The following is a 16,255-nucleotide window of genomic DNA, read 5'->3' on the forward strand; positions in this document are numbered from 1 at the left end:
TTACTGACCGTCATGGGGCCTGATTTTCTAAAACAAGTGGGGTTGGCTTTAAACTGCTGTGTGTGACAACAGACAGCTGTGATATTGAGGGTTCCTAAAGACATTTGTGTCATTTGCTGACACCAAAAAGGAATATTAGTGAAGAAATATTTACCATATTGACCTTGTTGTGCTGTAAATCCTAACGGACTGTGGTTAAAGGAAGAATTCTACATTTTGGAAATTTTCAAACTGCAAACCTGAAGTTTAGAAGTAGTAAAGCCCTGAAATTTTATGATATTGTATGCAGTTTTGAATCCCTCCACTCCCTAGTAACTCATGAAGAAAGGGGATCAGGGATTATATACCAAGGAGATGAGAAGGTTTTGGGGAGATGAAGATAGCTAATGCTAAAAGAGAGTCAACCATTTTTCAAACTCATCAACCATTGTTCAAACTCACCAAATCATGGTAAGTGCAAATGATTTCATATTGTAGCATGAAGGGTTTAGATCAGACATAAGAAGACAGAGAGGGTGGTGAGATAGGGGAAGGGATCACTTAAGGGCATTGTGGGACCTTTCCTGAGGATTTTAAAGAATAGGAGAGATGTTCTTCTGCCTGAATGGAGTTCAGGATGGTTTTGTCTAGAGGCAGAGGGATAGATGACATGACCTGAGGGAGGCAGTTTTGCCTAATGGCCAGCACCTGCATTCAACTCCCAAATCCAAGGATGGCCTGATGTTGGACCTTGGGCAAATCATTTAACCACTCTGAACCTCAGCTTCCTCTTCTGTAAGGTGGAGATAATAATTGCTGTCTCTCCCTACCTAACAGGAATTTTATGAGGGCACAATGAGATAAGCAATGAATAGTGCAATGAATACATTCAAGGAATTATTAACAATAATAATAATAATGATAGTATTTGTTAAGCCCTTACTATGTGCCCAGTACTGTTCTAAGTGCTGGTTTAGATACAAGGTAATCAGGTTGTCCCACGTGGGGCTCACAGTCTTAATCCCCATTTTACAGATGAGGTAACTGAGGTACAGAGAAGTTAAGCGACTTGCCCAAAGTCACACAGCTGACAAGTGGCAGAGTTAGGATTAGAACCCATAGCCTCTGACTCCCAAGCCCATGCTCTTTCTACTAAGCCTTATCATCATTACCATTAATCAATCAATGGTATTTGAGTGCTTACAGTTTTCAGGGCACTGTACTAGTACTGAGTAGAGTATGATACAGTATACTTGGTAGACAGAAACTCTGCCAATAAGGAGCTTACAACCTAGAGGGGGAGACAGAAGTTGAAATAAATTACAGATAAAGAAAATTTCAGACTAGAAGGATATGGTACATAACTACTGTGGGAGCTGAAGGTGGGGTGAATATGAAGTCCTTATAGGTTATATTCATTCATTCATTCAGTTATATTTATTGAATGCTTACTGTGTGCAGAGCACTGTACTAAGTGCTTGGGAAGTACAATTCAGCAACAAATAGAGACAACCCCTGCCCACAATGGGCTCGCAGTCTAGAGGGAGAGAGACAGACATCAAACAGTTGCATAGGTAATGCAGAAGGGAGAGTTAGTAGGGGACATGAAAGCTTAGCTAGGGTTTAGTCACTGTTATGTCTTTTAGAGAAGCCAGCCAGCAAGAAGAGTCTATGAACGAGTGTCTTTTTATGTTCCTAAAATCATTCAATCAATCACTCTGTGATATTAGAGAAGCAGTGTGGCTCAGCGGAAAGAACCCGGGCTTGGGAGTCAGAGGTCATGAGTTCGAATCCCGGCTCTGTCGCTTGTTAGCTGTGTGACTTTGGGCAAGTCACTTAACTTCTCGGTGCCTCAGTTACCTCATCTGTAAAATGGGGATTAACTGTGAGCTTCACATGGGACAACCCGATGACCCTGTATCTCCCCCAGAGCTTAGAACAGTGCTCGGCACATAGTAAGCGCTTAACAAATACCAACATTATTATTATTATTATTATCATTTATTGAGTGATTACTGTGTGCAGAGCACTGTTCTCAGAACTCTGCAACAGAGCTGGTAGACATGTTCCCTGCCCACAACAAGTTTACAGTTTAAAGAGAAAGACATTTATATAAATACGTTAACATCTGCATGCATCTTTTCCTCTATCTAGCCTTTTCCATCCTCCTAGCTCTTCCTTCTCCTTAGCATTACTTCCCTCCCTAGCCCTTCCTAACCCACCATTAGGCAGCCACCTCCTACCTGGATCTGCTCTTCCCAGGGACACTCTGAGAGCTGCAGTTGGGCGGTGAGCATCAGGCCTGAGAGCAGAGGCCACAGGCTTTTTACCTTTCTCATCCTCTGGGGTACCGATGTTGGGAGGGGCAGGCCCAAATCTCCAGACAACATCCAGGTGGTACAAACAGAGCAGGGATTACTAAAGGACCTCCTCCTCCTTTCAATCTGCCCTGCCCCAGGTACCCCTCTGGAACCTGCAGGGGATAGATATGCGCACTTGGGGGCACCCACTGGGGGCTCTGGGACTGGGACCAGAATCTTTGGTATGAAGCTCTGGGTATTGATGCCAGAATTACTGCGTGCTTGCAAAATATAGCAGTTGCTTTGGGAAAGTCCCTCAAAGCTCCATTTAAGAGGCTGGTGCTGATGAGGCCCAGACAGATTTCCCTAGCAAGTTAGATTAATTAGAATACCAGGGTGGACTGCTAATTAGCCTCTATCACTCTTGCCTATCTTCCCCCTCTGAGTACCCTGGGGCTTGGATAGAAAAGTGGAGAATCCCCAGATGGGGGAGCCTTCTTGTCATCTGGTCCAGCCTTTCACCACCAGCCAGGGATACAAACAATACTGATATCATCAACTCTACCAATAGCATTTACTGAGTACCTGCTAAGTGCTTTATACTAAGCACTTGCGAGAGTGTTACAGAGGCAAGATACACACTCACTCCCCTTAGCCCCTCAGAACCTTACAGTATAATGGGGTGGATACACAAACAGACATTATATGCAAATAGCAGATGCAGGAGGAAGAAAAAGATATGAAACCTACCTTGTCTTGACACACAAATCCACAGGCTTGACTCCACTCTCTCAAGTGAACTCAACTTCCTCCCTCCTCTGTTCCTTCCTCCCTTCAAAGCCCTACTGGATACACCGATTCCAAGAGGCCTTCCCAGATTATGGCTTACTTTTCCTCAGATCCTACTTCCTTCTGCGTCACCGCGACTAGTTCCTTTTGCTCATTCCCCCTCTCCCCACCCCATGGCACTTTATTCATTCATTCAATCATATTTATTGAGCACTTCCTGTGAGCAGAGAACTGTACTAAGCGCTTGAAATGTACAATTCGGCAACAGATAGGGAAAATCCCTGCTCAACAACTGGCTCAAAGTCTAAAATGGGGAAACAGAAAGCAAAATTAAACAAGTACTAAGGCAGGAATGTGTCTTTTGCCTCTGTTGAACTTTCCCAATGTCACGCCGCATGGAATTGGCAAACTCAATGGCAATATCCTCCTTTTGAGTGAATTTGCAAAACACCTTTCCTGATCACAAATACCATTCACCAACCAAACTAAAGACAGATTCTTTTTATGGCATTTGTTAAGCACTTACTATGTGCCCAACACTGTACTAAGCACCAGGGTAGATTCAGGATATTCAGGTAGATTCAGGCTATTCACCTCAAAATTGATATGTTAAAACAAAACTCCTCATCTTCCCACCTCAAATCCTCCCCTGGACTTTCCCATCATTGTTGACAATGCCATCATCCTCTCTGTCTCACAATCCCATACATCATCTTTCATTCATCTCTCTCATTCAAGCTTCATATTCAATGTTACCAAATCCTTTTGATTCTACCTTCATGACACCTCTAGAATCCACTCCTTTCTCTCCATCCAAACTGTTACCACACTGTTCTAAGCATTTAACATATCCCACTTTGACTACTGTATCAGCCTCCTCGCTGACCTCCCTGCCTCCTGTCTCCCCTCTCTGGTCCACATTTAACTTTTCTTAAAAAAAGTTCTGTTCTGTCCCCACCCCTCAGAAACCTTCATTGGTTACCCATCCAACTCCACATCAAACAGAAATTCCGTACCATGGGCTCAATCAGCTCCCCACACACTGGTCTAGAGTATCCAAGGCATCTGAGTTGTTGAGGAGGAATAAGATGTAGTCGAGGCCATTGCCATTAGCAAGAAGGAGATCATTTGTGCCCTTTGAGAGTGAGGTTTCTGTGGAATGAAGGGGATGGAAATCATGCTGATTGATTGAGTGATGGATCGACTAGATCCAACAACTGATCAATTATGTTCACAGAGCACATACTCTGTACCAAACTCGTGGGAGAGTGGTTTTTGACCACTTGTCTTCCCCATTAGACTGTAAACACCAACAGGGCAGGAACTACATCTTTTTTGTTGAATGCTTCCTCAAGGCCTAGTAAAAAAGCCCTGACACCACAGGTCAGGTCCAATCAGAACTATTGATGCTAATGATGCTGACAGGTCATGTTTGGAAAACCCTTATTCTAATTCCAAGTAGCCACTTGCCTTCTGTGTGCCCCTGGGCAAGCCACTTCTCTTTATCACACTTTCTTCTCTGTAAAAAGTGGATTAAATGCCTATTCTCCCTCTCCTCTAGACAGACTCTGATCCCCATATGAGACAGAGACAGTGTTCGACCTGATTAAATTATATCTGATGGAGTGCTTAATATAGTGCTTAGCACAGAGTAAAAACAACACTAAAAAGTGCTATTATTATTATTGATAAAATATTGACAGAAGATTGGGACTAGAGACTGTGCATTAAGGGGAGAGCCTATGAACTAGAGTGGGGAGAGACAGGAGGCATGGAGGTCAGCAAGAAGGTTGATATAATAACCCAGGTGGAGTAGGGTAAGTGCTTAGATTAACATGGTAGCAGTTTGGATGGACAGAAAAGGGTAGATTTTAGTGATGTTGTGTAGGTTGAACAGAAATGATTTAATGATGGATCGAATATGTGGGTTGAATAAGAGAGAGAGGGGAGTCAAGGATAACACCAAGGTTACAGACTTGTGAGATAGGAAAGAAGATGGTGTTGCCAGATGAAAAAAATCAAGGTGAGGACAGGATTTGGATGGGAAAATAAGGAATTCTGTTTTGGACATGTCAAGTTGAGGTGATGACAGGACATCCGAGTAGCTATGTCTTGAAGGCAGGAGGAAATGCGAGACTGCATTGGAGGAGAGAGATCAGAGCTGGAGGTGTAGATTTGGGAATCATCCACATAGAGGTGGTAGTTGAAGTGATGTAAGAGAATGAGTTGGGGTGGATGAAGAATAGAAGGGGGCACAGAACTCAACCTTGAGGGACATCGACAGTTAGGGGGTGGGAGGCAGAGGAGGAGCCCAAGGAAGAGACAGAGTGATTGACTAGAGAGATAGCAGGAGAACCAGGAGAGGACAGTGTGAGTGAAGCCAGGATTGGATAACGTTGCTAGAAGGGGGTGGTGGACATTGCCCAAGGCAGCTGAGTTGTCAAGGAGGAATAGGATGGAGAAATCCAAGGAGGTCATTGGATTTGGCAAGAAGGAGAAGCCAAAGACGGTCAAGAAACTCGAGCAATTTCTTTTTTTTCCTCGCTTGCTTGCTTTTTCTCTCTCTCTCTCTTTTTACCTGCTGCCAGGACCTTCATTATTGGCTGGGATAGAGGATAGAGGATGGGGATAGAAGCCAGATTGGAAGGGGTCAAGGAAAGAACTGGAGGAGAGGAATATGAGACTGCAGGAATAGACAACTCACTCAAGGAGTTTGGAGAGGAATGATAGGAGAGAGTTGGGTGATAACCGGAGGGAGCCATGGGGTTAAGGGAGGCTTTTTAGGATAGGGGAAGCAGCGTGGCCTAGTGGATAGAACCTGGGCCTGGGTGTCAGAAGAACCTTTGTTCTAATCCCAGTTCTGCCAATAGTCTGCTGTGTGATCTTGGGCAAGTCACTTCACTTCTCTGTACCTCAGTTACTTCATCGATAAAATGGAGATTAAAACTGTTAGCCCCATCGGGGACAGGGACTTTGCCCGATCTGATTAGCTTCACTTTGCCCAACCTGATTGGATGGAGAGGGAGGTAAGGGTATGCCGGGAAAGGCGAACAGGGATGGGCCGACTGGAGGGTGGGGATTGAGGGATCATAGTGAGGATAGGGAAGTTTAATCATCTTGGGTTAGGTTATCAACAGCAATAACTGGTTAATCAGATGTTTTTCTGAGTAACTTGCTGAATTGCATGCTGATTAATGCCCTCAAGAGTTCGGGACATGTTTCCCCTCTCCTCAAGAAACTCGAGTGGTTTCCCATCCACCTCTACATCAAGCAAAAACTCCTCACCATTGGCTTTAAAGCCCTCAGTCACCTCACAACCTCCTACCTCACCTCATTACTCTGCTACTACAACCCAGCCCACACACTTCACTCCTCTAATGCTAACCTTCCACCTGTGCCTTGATCTTGTCTATCTTGCCCTCTCCTCTTACCCACAACCTCCCTCTGGTCCAGAACGCCCTCCCTCCTCAAATTAAGCAATTACTCTCCCCCACTTCAAAGCCTTATTGAAGACACATCTCCTCCAAGAGACTTCTGCTTCCCCATGACTTGCTCCCTTTATTCATCCCTCCTACCAGCCCCACAACACTTAGTACGTATCTGTCATTTAATTATGCATTATTTATTTATTTTTGTCTCTCTCTCCCTCTAAACTGTAAGCTTCTTGTGGTCAGGGAATGCATCTGTTCATTATTATATGGTACTCTCTCAAGACCTCTGCACACAGTAAGTGCTCAACAAATAGCATTGAATGAATGAATGAAGAGGTGAAAGTTTAGAAGTAAACTTGGAGGCTGGGTTGATGTGAAGGTAGGCAGCTGTTGATAAATAAAAGTCATTGTCACTTGGGTGTCAGAAGATCACACCTGTTCTATGTTCTCTATTGTGGATTCCACAGGGAAAGGAGGAAGATGAAGAAATGGCCACATCTCAGCCATAGCAGTTGAGGAATGAAATGTCAAAGTCCTGGAGGGAGGCCAGTAGCAGTAGTTCTTCAACCTGGTCCAGTTGAGGTCGCTCAGCAGAGAGATCTCAATGTTCTAGGGTACGTCTCTGATCCAGGCGATGGTCAATGGACCTCACTGCTTTGTGGTCTCTCAACAGAATTCCTTAACTCCCATTCTCTCCTGGACCCCCTCCAATCTGGCTTACATTCCCCTCCACTCTATCGAGACTGCTCTCTCTAAGGTCACCCATGACCTCCTTCTTGCCAATCCAATGGCTCCTACTCCATTCTAATCCTCCTTGACCTCTCAGCTGCCTTTGACGCTGTCGACCATCCCCTTCTCCTCCACACCTTATCTCACCTTGGCTTCACGGACTCCATCCTCTCCTGGTTCTCCTCTTATCTCTCTGGCCGGTCATTCTCGGTCTCCTTTGCAGGCTCCTCCTCCCCCTCCCATCCTTTAACTGTTGGGGTTCCTCAAGGGTTAGTTCCACACCTTATCTCACCTTGGCTTCATGGACTCCGTCCTCTCCTGGTTCTCCTCATCTCTCTTACGGTCATTCTTGGTCTCCTTCGCAGGCACCTCCTCCCCCTCCCATCCTTTAACTGTTGGGGTTCCTCAAGGGTCAGTTCTTGGCCCTCTTCTGTTCTCCATTTACACTCACTCCCTCGATGAACTCATTCACTCTCACGACTTTGACTACCATCTCTACGCAGATGACACGCAGATCTACATCTCCGCCCCTGTCCTCTCCCCGTCCCTTCAGGCTCGCATCTCCCCCTGGATGTCGGCCCGCCACCTAAAACTCAACATGAGCAAAACTGAGCTCCTCATCTTCCCTCCCAAGCCCGGTCCTCTCCCAGACTTCCTTATCACCATGGATGGTACGACCATCCTTCCCATCTCTCAGGCCCGCAACCTCGGTGTCATCTTTGACTCGGCTCTCTCGTTCACCCCACACATCCGATCCATTACCAAGACCTGCCGGTCTCACCTTTGAGAAGAAGCACCTATGAGAAGCAGCGTGGCGCAGTGGAAAGAGCACGGGCTTTGGAGTCAGGGCTCATGAGTTCGAATCCCAGCTCTGCCACTTGTCGGCTGTGTGACTCTGGGCAAGTCACTTAACTTCTCTGTGCCTCAGTTCCCTCATCTGTAAAATGGGGATTAAGACTGTGAGCCTCACGTGGGACAACCTGATTCCCCTGTGTTTACCCCAGCGCTTAGAACAGTGCTCTGCATATAGTAAGCACTTAACAAATACCAACATTACTTTATAATATCGCCAAGATCTGCCCTTTCCTCTCCACCCAAATGGCTATCTGTAAAATGGGGATTAAGACTGTGAGCCCCACGTGGGACAGTCTGCTTCCCCTGTGTCTACCCCAGCGCTTAGAACAGTGCTCGGCACACAGTAAGCGCTTAACAAATACCAACATTATTATTACCTTACTGCTACAGGCTCTCGTAATATCCCGGCTAGACTACTGTGTCAGCCTTCTCTCTGATCTCCCTTCCTCCTGTCTCTCCCCACTCCAGTCTATTCTTCACTCTGCTGCCCGGCTCATCTTCCTGCAGAAACGTTCTGGGCATGTCACTCCCCTTCTTAAACACCTCCAGTGGTTGCCTATCAACCTCCTCTCCAAACAAAAACTCCTCCCTCTAGGTTTCAAGGCTCTCCATCACCTTGCCCCTTCCTACCTCTCCTCCCTTCTCTCTTTCTACTGCCCACCCTGCATGCTCCACTCCTCTGCCGCCCACCTCCTCACCGTCCCTCGGTCTCGCCTATCCCGCCGTCGACCCCTGGGCCACATCCTCCCGCGGTCCTGGAATGCCCTCCCTCTTCACCTCTGACAATCTAATTCTCTTCCCCTCTTCAAATCCCTACTTAAAGCTCACCTCCTCCAAGAGGCCTTCCCAGACTGAGCTCCCCCCTTTTTCCCTCTGCTCCCTCTACCCCCCCCCTTCACCTCTCTGCAGCTAAACCCTCTTCTCCCTTTCCCTCTCCTTCTCCTCCTCTCCCGTCCCACCCCCTCAGCACCGTACTCGTCCACTCAACTGTATATATCTTCATCACCCTATTTATTTTGTTTAATGAGATGTACATCACCCTGATTCTATTTATTTGCCATTGTTTTTATCCGACGTTCTTCCCCTTGACTCTATTTATTGCCATTGTTCTCGTCTGCCTGTTTCCCGCGATTAGACTGTAAGCCCGTCAAAGGGCAGGGACTGTCTCTATCTGTTGCCGATTTGTACATTCCAAGCACTTAGTACAGTGCTCTGCACATAGTAAGCGCTCAATAAATACTATTGAATGAATGAATGTACAGAGAGATCTCAGTATTCTCAGGCAGGTCTCTGACCCAGTTCATGGTCAGCGGTCCGTGCTGGTTTGTAGCCTCCTGAAAGAATAATAATAATAATAATGTTGGTATTTGTTAAGCGCTTACTATGTGCAGATCACTGTTCTAAGCGCTGAGGTAGACACAGGGGAATCAGGTTGTCCCACGTGGGGCTCACAGTCTTAATCCCCATTTTACAGATGAGGTAACTGAGGCACAGATAAGTTAAGTGACTTGTCCACAGTCACACAGCTGACAAGTGGCCAAGCTGGGATTCGAACCCATGACCTCTGACTCCAAAGCCCGTGTTCTTTCCACTGAGCCACAAACCTGGGTCCTTCTGACGCCCAGGCTGAGGCTCTATCCACTAGGCCATGCTGCTCCCTGCTTCTGATGGACAGCAGGGATGGCCCTTCCGCCCCTTCCATCCCCGCTCACCCGTCGGGGAAACTGAGGCATAGGGACGGCCTGGTGAGCCCCGACTTGACCCTCGCCCTCCCCCTCTAAAAAAAAAAATCGGGTCCAAGTGATTTTAAGGAGGACTTTTTGAGTTCTGCCGGGAAAATTTCGACGGCTCCACCAGGTAGAGGTGAGAGCTGTAACGGACGAAGCCTCAAGCAAGTCCCGCCTGGATGGGAAACACCAAACATGCGTCCCGAAAACAAAAACCCCCTCACCACCTTGTCCTCATATAACTGATCCCGGCCACACCTCCCCGTAAAATGAATTTTATTTCTGGCCAAATTGGAGGCAGCTTCCAGCAACGGAACCAGGGCTCTGGAGAGGGCGAGGCCTCATGTTTCCGTATGATCAAACCCTTTCTCTAATTTGCAATCACTTTCCCCAATATCCTCCTTTCAAAGAAGCGGCAATATATTTTAGGGGAAAGAATAGGTGAGTCAAAGACTTTGAAGTTTTTATTTTTTCAGTTTGACACGTCTAGGTCGGGATATGAGATGGGAGGCAGGGGGTGGAGGGGGGTGGGACTTAGGGTCCTTTTTTTCCTCTTCCAACGATTCAGGAAGCCACCCTAGAAAAACCACCTCATTTCAGGCGAATGAAGAATAAAAAGGAAGAAGAAGAAAGAAGAAAGAAGAAAGAAGAAAGAAAAGAAGAAGAAGAAGACGAAGACGAAGACGAAGACGAAGACGAAGAAGAAGAAGAAGAAAGGGTGTCTGGCCCTCCCCCCACCTTCTTACTCTACTCCATTCATAATTTCCATGTAATGAACTTAGTAACTACAACTTCCTGGACTGGATACTCTTTTGAATGGCTTGGTGCGATGTCTAAATATAGGTTTTCTTTTTTTTCCCCTCTCTCTGTTGCAACATAGGCTCCGGTATATAAATCAGTCAAATCCCCCAGTTTGAGCATGGAACTCTGAAACTTCTTTGTCAACATAAAGTCTCCAAATACTCGCTCCCGAAGTCCAGCCAATAATGAAGGTCCTGGCAGCAGGTAAAAAGAGAGAGAGAGAGAAAAAGCAAGCAAGCGAGGAAAAAAAAAGAAATTGCTCGAGTTTCTTGACCGTCTTTGGCTTCTGCAGCTCATTAGGATGGGGGTTGGGGAAGGGGGGAGGGAACGCCCTCCTTTGAACGCTGCATCTGGATTCATTCATTCATTCAATAGTATTTCATTCATTCATTCAATAGTATTTATTGAGCGCTTACTATGTGCAGAGCACTGTACTAAGCGCTTGGGATGAACAAGTCGGCAACAGATAGAGACAGTCCCTGCCGTCTGACGGGCTTACAGTCTAATCGGGGGAGACGGACAGACAAGAACAATGACAATAAATAGAGTCAAGGGGAAGAACATCTCGTAAAAACAATGGCAACTAAATAGAATCAAGGCGATGTACAATTCATTAACAAAATAAATAGGGTAATGAAAATATATACAGTTGAGCGGACGAGTACAGTGCTGTAATATTTATTGAGCGCTTACTATGTGCAGAGCACTGGACTAAGCGCTTGGAATGAACAAGTCGGCAACAGATAGAGACAGTCCCTGCCGTTTGACGGGCTTACAGTCTAATCGGGGGAGACGGACAGACAAGAACAATTGGGAATAATTTGGGTGGGAAAGGGAAGGAGGGGGGAGGAATTTTTTTTTTTTTGCTCTGGATTATGGAGACTCCCTGGCATCGTGCTTTTTTTTTTCTTTCCCAACATCCGGAGAGTTGCAAACGGCTCCGACTCTTTCCCAAAGCGGTTTGAGCTCCCGGAGAGGTCGGGGGATAGGGGAGACCCCCCACATTCCCATTAGGGACCCCTCCGCTGACCCTCTCGGTCGGAGGGAGCTGGAAGGAGAAGGGGGTCTACCCCGGGAATGGGGGGGTCCTGACTCTCCACATCCTAGGGTGCCTGAACCCCTGATTTGCAAGAGGGAGGGTTCCCCTCTGAAACTGGGGGTGAAGGGTTTGTGGGTGGGCAACCGGCTTCGTGCAACGAGTTCTTTTGCAGCTCCGAGGGCAGGTGAGTGACCCCCTGATCCCCTCCCCATCCCTCTGCCCCGGCCCCCCCAATATCCCAGAGCTGCGCGTGCGGAACAGTCTGGGGGTGACTTGGTGGGGGTGAACCCCCCTTTGGGGGATTCCTTGCTCCAGACGGCAGGGTCGAGGCGCCCCGAAGCGGTCAGGGTTAGGCTGACCCCGGGAGAGGACCCAGGAATGCGGCCGCCCAGCCAAGTAGGGGCCTCTGGGTATTGGGGGGTGGGAGGGTAGCCAGTGGCCCCAGATCAAGAGCAGGTGGCAGAATGAGAAATTTGGGGGTTGGTCAGCAGTGCCCCTGACGTAAATCAAAGGATAAGAGTAATAATCTTAATAATGGTATTTGTTAAGCATTTAGTATTTGTTAAGCATTTACTATATGCCAATCACTGTTCTAAGCACTGGGGTAGATATAAGGTAATCAGGTTGTCCCATATGGTGCTCACAGACTTACCTTTTCAGTCTAAACCCAATTTAACAAATGAGCGAACTGAGGCACAGAGAAGTTGCCCAAAGTCACAGAGTTGATAAATGGCAGAGCCGGGATTAGAACCCAGGGACTTCTGACTCCTAAACCCAGTTTCTTTCCACTAAGCCACAGTGCTTCTCAAAGGCTAGTCAAAGGGGGATGCTTGGTGGGAATTTTCTAATGTTGTTTGCTCATATAGAGGGGCCCAGGTGGACACCTGCCTTGTTTGGAAGGAAAAATGTCACTGACTCCGTATTGTGTTGGAGCAGGTATATCAGAGACAAGTTTATTTAATTATGTTGGTATTTAAGTGCTTACTATGTGCAGAGCACTGTTCTAAGCGCTGGGGTAGACACAAGAGAATCAGGTTGTCCCACGTGGGGCTCACAGTCTTAATCCCCATTTTACGGATGAGGTACCTGAGGCACAGAGAAGTTAAGTGACTTGCCCAAAGTCACACAGCTGACAAGTGGCAGAGTGGAATTCGAACCCATGATCTCTGACTCCAAAGCCCGGGCTCTTTCCACTGAGCCACGCTGCTAGAACTAGTAGGGCTAATGGTTAATGGGCAGAGTTTCTTCTGCTAGCTAAGGCCAGCTCAACTTCAAGTAATCCAGAGTTTCTTTACATAGAATTAGTGCAACATCTAATTTATTCAGAGATTATAATACAGGATAAATAATGATGGGATTTGTTAAGCGCTTACTATATGCCAGGCACTGTACTAAGTGGTTACAAGCAAATAGAGTTGAAGACATTTCCTTTCCCATGTGGGGCTCACAGTCTCAATCCCCATTTTACAGATAAAGTAACTGAGGCACAGAGAAGTAAAGTGACTTGCCCAAGGTCACACAGCAGACAAGTAGCAGAGTCAGGATTAGAACCCATGACCTTTTGACTCCAGGCCCAGTGTCTGTCCAGTACACCATGCTGCTTCTCAGTGCTTAGAACAGTGTGCTTGGCACATAGTAAGCACTTAGCAAATACCATCATTATTATTATATACTTCAGGAAAGGCAGCAGTAACTCTGTGGGGTGAGGTTTTCCCTTCCAGCTCCTGCCTTGTTCTCAGGATGATTAAACCCCACCTGATGGCAGGGCCAGGGCTCCTGATTAGATCAAAGAGTAGTTTCATCTTGTTTACAGCTATTCTTTTCAGAAGACCAGAGAACAATGGGCAGATGTGGTATGAAGTGCTCCCCTTTGGTAACCAAGCACACCCAGAGGTGATCAAGTAGGTTTAGAGCTGAAACGGCTTGGTGAGAAGGACCTTGACCATTCATTCATTCAATCATATTTATTGAGCGCTTACTATGTGCAGAACACTGTACTAAGTGCTTGGAATGTACAATTCGGCAACAGATAGAGACAATCCCTGCCCAACAACGGGCTCACAGTCTAAATGGGGGAGACAGACAACAAAACAGAACAAAACAAAACAAAACAAGTATTCTGGCATAGATATCATCAAGATAAATAGAATCATAGATATATACACACCATTAACAAAATAAATAGAGTAATAAATAATATATACAAATATGCAAATATGCACAGTGCTGTGGGGAGAGGAAGGAGGAAGAGCAGAGGGTGGGAGAAGGGGGAATGGGAAAGGGAAGAGGAGCAGAGGGAAAGGGAGGGCTCAGTCTGGGAAGGCCTCCTGGAGGAGATGAGCTCTCAGTAGGGCTTTGAAAAGTGGAAGAGAGTTAGTTTGGAGGATGTGAGGAGAGAGACGTTCCAGCTCAGTGATAGGATATGGGCCAGGGGTCGATGGCAGAATAGGTGCAAATGAGGGACCACGAGGAGGTTAGTGGCAGTAGCGGCAGAGGAGTAGAGTGTACCGGGTGGGCTGTAGAAGGAGAGAAGGGAGGTGAGGTGTGAGGGGCAAGGTGATGGAGAGCTTTGAAGGCAAGAGTGAGGAATTTTTGTTTCCTGCAAAGGTTGATAGGCAAGCACTGGAGGTTTTTGAGGAGGGGAGTGACATGCCCAGAGCGTTTCTGTAAGAAGATGATCCGGGCAGCAGAATGAAGAACCTCCGCCAATTGTTCCGGACCTTTAATTCTCTCCTTAGGTCCCCTGTTCCTCCCCCTCCCCCATCCCTCACCCCCAATGATCTGGCCACCTACTTCATCACAAAAATTACCACAATCAGGTCTGAGCTCCCCAAAGTCACCCCTCCCCCTCCTGCCTCCCACCCCCAACCCACTCCCCGACTTTCCCATTCTTCCCTGCAGTATCCTCAGAGGAGATCTCCTCCCTCCTCATAAGTGCCACCCCCTCCACCCCCTGCTTGCCTCGGACCCCAAGCAGCCTGGCTCAGTGGAAAAAGCTTGGGCTTCGGAGTCAGAGGTCATGGGTTCAACTCCCAGCTCTGCCACTTGTCAGCTGTGTGACTGTGGGCAAGTCACTTAATTTCTCTGTACCTCAGTTACCTCATCTGTAAAATGGGGATTAACTGTGAGCCTCATGTGGGACAACCTGATTACCCTGTATCTCCCTCAGAGCTTAGAACAGTGTTCTGCACATAGTAAGCGCTTAATACCAATATTATTATTCCCACTCACCTTATAAAAACCATCGCCCCTGCCCTCCTCCCCTCCTTAACTTCTATCTTTAACCACTCACTTTCCAATGGCTTATTCCCCTCTGCCTTCAAACATGCCCGTGTCTCCCCCATCCTAAAAAAACCCTCTCTCGACCCCACTTCTCCTTCCAGTTATCGCCCTATCTCCCTACTACCCTTCCTTTCCAAGATTCTAGAACGAGTCATCTACACTCACTACTTAGAGTTCCTTAACTCCCATTCTCTCCTGGAACCCCTCCAATCTGGCTTACATCCCCTCCACTCTACTGAGACTGCTCTCTCTAAGGTCACCCATGACCTCCTTCTTGCCAAATCCAATAGCTCCTACTCTATTCTAATCCTCCTTGACCTCTCAGCTGCCTTTGACACTGTCGACCATCCCCTTCTCCTCCACACCTTATCTCACCTTGGCTTCACGGACTCCATCCTCTCCTGGTTCTCCTCTTATCTCTCTGGCCAGTCATTCTCAGTCTCCTTCGCAGGCTCCTCCTCCCCCTCCCATCCTCTAACTGTTGGGGTTCCTCAAGGGTCAGTTCTTGGCCCTCTTCTGTTCTCCAAATACACTCACTCCTTCGGTGAACTCATTAGCTCTCACGGCTTCAACTATCATCTCTATGAAGATGACACACAGATCTACATCTCTGCCCCTGTCCTCTCCCCCTCCCTTCAGGCTCATATCTACTCCTGCCTCCAGGACGTCTCTACCTGGATGTCTGCCCGCCACCTAAAACTCAACATGAGCAAAACTGAGCTCCTTATCTTCCCTCCCAAGCCATGTCCTCTCCCTGACTTCCTATCACTTCCTGTCTCTCAGGCCCGCAACCTCGGTGTCATCTTTGACTTGGCTCTCTCGTTCACCCCACACGTCCAATCCGTCACCAAAACCTGCCGGTCTCACCTTTATAATATCGCCAAGATCCGCCCTTTCCTCTCCGCCCAAACGACTATCTTACTGTTACAGGCTCTCGTAATATCCCGGCTAGATTACTGTGTCAGGCTGCTCTCTGATCTCCCTTCCTCCTGTCTCTCCCCACTCCAGTCTATTCTTCACTCCGCTGTCCATCTCATCTTCCTGAAGAAACGCTCTGGGCATGTCACTTCCCTTCTTTAAAACCTCCAGTGGTTGCTTATCAACCTCCGTACAAAACAAAAACTTCTCACTCTAGGCTTCAAGGCTTTCCATCACCTTGCCCCCTCCTACCTTTCCTCCCTTATCTCTTTCCACTGCCCACCCCGCATGCTCCGCTTCTCTGCCGCCCACCTCCTCACCGTCCCTCGGTCTTGCCTATCCCGCATCGACCCCTGGGCCACATCCTCCTGGAATGCCCTCCCTCCTCACCTCTGCCAAACTAAT

Source organism: Ornithorhynchus anatinus, chromosome 2 (genome assembly GCF_004115215.2).
Source record: "Ornithorhynchus anatinus isolate Pmale09 chromosome 2, mOrnAna1.pri.v4, whole genome shotgun sequence".
Classification (NCBI taxonomy): domain Eukaryota; kingdom Metazoa; phylum Chordata; class Mammalia; order Monotremata; family Ornithorhynchidae; genus Ornithorhynchus; species Ornithorhynchus anatinus.